Source organism: Argiope bruennichi, chromosome 4 (genome assembly GCF_947563725.1).
Source record: "Argiope bruennichi chromosome 4, qqArgBrue1.1, whole genome shotgun sequence".
NCBI classification, from domain to species: domain Eukaryota; kingdom Metazoa; phylum Arthropoda; class Arachnida; order Araneae; family Araneidae; genus Argiope; species Argiope bruennichi.
This window is the reverse complement of record NC_079154.1, coordinates 11751574-11756786: the sequence shown is the minus strand read 5'-3', so window position 1 is coordinate 11756786 and position 5213 is coordinate 11751574.

Below are 5213 nucleotides of genomic sequence, written 5' to 3'. Positions count from 1 at the left end.
ATTCAAGAATAAAAAATGTGTACTGACTTCATTCTTCTTTTCAGATAACCATATTCATATTGATATATTTTACATTTGTATTTCAGATGTTTCTTACTGAATTAATCATAATATGCATAATTTGCTCTTGAAAAATGTTTAGTAATACGCTAAACTTCCATTTGGTAGTGATAAAAGTAGATTTATAACACCATCGCTATGCGTAATAATACTAAGGTTTCTCGCATAGTGTTGAACTCAAATATTTTCTGAAGTTATTGACAATGATAGTGTTAAACATCTTTATTTGAACTCATATAACCACTAAATAATTGATCGAGGTAATAAAGATTATTTTTTCTACTTTCTGAATGGTTCAAACATAATGAAGTTTCAATGAAAAATGCAAAGTTAAAATATTTAAAATAAACAAACATTTTTGCTTATTTGTATAAAAGGTATCCCTTTCTAAAACCCTTTTTTGAAATATATCTTTTCGACTCGAAAAATTTTAACATTTTCAATGAGATTTTTGATGAATATTTTACCACTGAAGAGATAGACAGTATATGCTGGGGAAAAAACGATATCTAAATCCATCTGTAATAATGGTTATTATTATTATTATTATTATTGATGATGACCAACGTAGCCTTTCCTTTCATGATTGTAAAGCAGTTTATTTTTTTACCTTCAAAGATGATAAGAAAATGCATCCAAAATATATCATGCTTTCCTTTTATATTTTATTGAATTAAATTACATACATTATGCATATTTAAACAGTTAATTATCAGTGCATAAGTCTTATATACTTGAAACCTTATATCGATCTGAGATTGTTTTGAATTATAGAGGTTCACTCATAAAAAAATATGTTTTTCTTCAAAATCTAATTTAATATTTTTAACAATACGTTCTCTAAATAAATAAAATTTAAATTAAATTAATTCTTTCCTTAAAATCAAGTTTATGTGGAGAAAAGGATAGGTATATAAATTATAATCTCAAATTTATCAATAATTTCATCCCTGATATATTTGATTTTTAAAACTTGCCTTTGAGAAATTTAAATAATTAATGAAATTCGAAAGCTACATTTTTATGTAATAATAACTTATTTTCGTTATTTCCTACGGTGACATTATGAAATATTTCTCTTTTCAAAGTTCGTGATTTGTAAATAGTTGTTTTATTTATATTATTTGAAGGCTTGGTGGAGTTCGTTATAAAAATAATTTCTTTTCATGTTAGGGATTATTTTTGATTATTTAGCAGTAGATGAATTTGAAATGAATTTTAGCATTTCGGAATTCAAAATAAATTATAATATTCCATATAAAGAAATATATGGTTTTCCAAACTTTTCACCATTTTCTTTAAACATTCTGCATGTACAAATTCAATCATTTGGTCTCAAGCGTGTTATTATAAACGTAGTAGTAAAAAGTTACTACGTAGTAAAAAAAGTAGTAAAAGTAAAAGTTTTCATATAATTTTTGCAAACAGATATACATAATTCAAAAAAAAAAAAAAAAAAAAAACAGACACACAATTATTCTTACACAACGTTACAAATATGGAATATATTTTATTTGGGAATAATTAATAGTAACTCAAACTTTTATAATATCGGAAATGAATGAGTTTATGATTTTTACTTGCACTTATTTATTTTGTTAGGTTTTATTGTCTTTCACACTTTCATTAGGATAATGAAAATCAGACATCAGATAACAGAAATGGACTTAAAAATGTTAAATTTTATTTTGGGATGTACATTAACTTCGATACTTAAACATTAATGGATAAATTGTAATTGTGTTATTGCGTTTCATTCTCTTGAGAGTGCTGTAAGACCATTTAACCAATCAATGAATAAAACGAGAAAAAATGTATTACCGCGTTTCCTTAAAAGGTAGAGATAAAAGGTGTGATTAAATCTAATCAAGATATCTTTCCTTCAATAGATATAAAATAAAAGACCTCGAAGAAAGATTATTCTGGAAAACCTTTCATAATCGTCCATTTTCACTTCTCGTCTCTTTATAGTAACAGTTCTTTGTCCTGCATCTCTCGTTTCACCTTCAGAAGTGAAGTTTGAGATGACTAACAATCGCAGAGTTTCGTTTATCTGAGTAACACATTTTTTTTATTATTAAAATAACGGAATGTGGAAAAGAGAATGTGCAAGAAAGAAATTGGAAATCAATTATTATAGAAGACAGAAAGAATAGACGGAGAAGCTTCAAAGAGAAAGGTTTCGTATGTGGTATCTTTAAGTAAATCAGTGTCCAGTTTACTTTGGAACTTAGATCAGGAATATCGGTGTCTGTAACTAAACAGTAAGTAAGAAATAATTACGCACTTTAAATGAAAAAAGAGAGAAAAGATTCAACAAAGTACAGTAAGGTGGAGTGATACCTTCTGAAAAAGTTTGATTTTGTTCCAAAGCTTTTAACAGGCAATTGCTTATAACATATAAATGTATTTTCTTTTAATTTTTATTCCAAATTTTTCTTTGAAATCGAAAAGTTGTTAATGAATATCTCACTTCTGCAGAAAAATAAATTATTGGACATTAAGAGTTAATTTAAAAAGTCATATTATGACAAAATATCATATATATGGATATGCAATGAATTCAGTCTTGTAATTAATCATTACTGTAAAAGCTATACTTCATTTTAAATGTCAATTTTTCAAGCAGAATATATATATCATTTACTTATAAAATCTAATCTAGTAAGAAATCTCAATATCAAATCCATTTACATTAAAATATGTCTGATTGGAAAATTCTAAAAAGTAAAATATTTTCGTTAATTCTTTTCAACATTCTTTTCGCAGTAGAAAAAAAAAAGCTGCTAAATATAACTCAAGACGCTGCATTCTAAATTTATAACCAATGAAGTATAATTTATAACTACAACATGATAACAGATAGGCTATATTAATAAGGAAATATGACTAAATATCTGAATAAAAAGACATCAAAATGTTTTGGTGAATATATTATTTGAATATACCTTTATAGACGTTTTTGAAAGATGAAAAAAATTTCTGTATTAATACAGAAAAAAAAATATATAATTGCATCGCAAGTAAAATCATTTCAAGTATGTTTGGTTTACAATTCTTTTCTTCTGGAATTCTTATTTAACATTTTAATATAAAAAATAATTTTTAAATGTTTTCCAAACCTATCATTTAGTGTCGATCAAATTATGCTGTCAACAAATAAGCTTGGAGCCTAGCTTTGAAAGGACAAGTTTTAAGTCAAAAAGAACCTTTTTTATATTAAATCCAAATATTTTTAATTTATTTGTTTTCCAAAACCCTGTGCAATGTGTTTGTTATCCATAATTCCTATCATACCATTTGCTAACCATTGCTATATTTTTATTGTAGAACGAATCGCTAATTTAAATGGATACAAAAAAAAATAATACTCTATGATACAAAAATGTAAAATTTTAGGAAATGCAAAAGAATTAGCATTTTTCATAATGAGATAGTATATTACCTAATCTGATACTTTCAACAATATTCCGATTTTGAAATATCGGAGGAGATAATGTAAATATTAGAGAAATATTTAAATAATAATCATGTACCAATAATTCATTCCTAGATAACATTTAAGCTTTCGGTACAAACGATAGCAAGTTACATTTCGTTTGCATCCCATTATCGTTAATGCTATCAATATATTTGAAACCTTCCAAACAGTGATGCGAACGGAAAAATGTACGAATTCTACAACAAAGCTACCCTTTTAGATGAAACATGAACCCTAATGAGCAGAAACATATCGGGCTGAATTGAGGGGTTTGTACAGATGTCCCACGTGTAAACTGTTTTATAGATTCATCGATTTGGATAGTTATATTACTCAGATTGTTTGAAATCGGTCCCTCTTGGCTTCAGCAACACACAAATGCGATATCTTTCATTACTTTTATTAAAATCTCTGTAACAAATTCGATTCCAAGAAGATTATATAAACTTATAAGAGCCCTCTGAAGAATTTTTCGTCCTTGAAATCAGTTGGCAATAGTTTCACTTTCTTTTTACAATAGTTTCACTTTCTGATAGGCTTTTGAGGAGTGAGGTTTAATAAAGCACCCGTATCTATCAATTATTAAATAAGGCTAAATACAACAAATACAAATTCGACACGCTCGAAGTCGGAAAATTATTTATAAATATACTTACATTTTAAAGTGCTGTAGTTTTATATAAAGCGTGACAAGCGTGTTTCATTTGGTGGCCTTATTTTCTGCAAAATTTGTGAATGGTAGTTTTTTATCAAATTGATTAATAATAAGGTACCTCCGGGTGATATGGGCAAGCTTATTCTAAATTATAATTGTATTAAAATAAATCTGAACTAGTGAAAAAATATGATTTTCAGATTTTTCCATTTTTTTAGTATTTAAAAATTATTTCGCTTATCATTATCACACTTCAAATTTGCACTCTGTCGCACTTGCGCTCTGTCGCATATGGGCTCACTCATCTAACAGTTTCATGTGCGCTCATATTGTAGGTTTACTAGGACTTAATTACTTTTTGCAGGGAAACTTGTCATGTATCTAGAGGGACTATAGAGAATGCACATTTCTAGTATTGATATGAGAATGATTGCTGACTGAGGGTTCTTTTTCTTGAAATATTCGCCTTTTTTTCTCACAGTAAAACTGATAATTTCTCTTTAAGAACTCTTGGAACCTTTATGAAAGTTTATATTAGATTAGGTACTCGTTAGTATTGAAATATCTAAAGGATAACCATTATGTGTGTATAAAGAATATAAATATCGGCAATATCGCTGTAGCTTCGAAAATGTGGTAGCATGAAAGTGCATTAATGAAAAGTCAGCAAAGTGTAAAGGGCTGCTGAAAACAAAGGCAAATTGAGTTCCTCTCTGAAATGTCTCATTCTTGTAAGCGGAACGAAGCCCAAATCGATGTCAAGAAACATTTAGTAAAAATTAAAAGCAGAGTTCGAGATTATCAGGCAATGTCCAATTTTCACCAATATTCGTAATTTTTAAAAATGATAATAAAATAATGATAACATTTACCGATGACGAGAGATTACCATGCAAAGCTATAATTTATACTAAATATTGAAAAAAAACTCATTGCTATCTTGATTGTAACAGAGTCAAAAAGAATTTGAAATAATCTTTAAAAAGTTTGGCACTAAAAACTATAGATATATCAAAT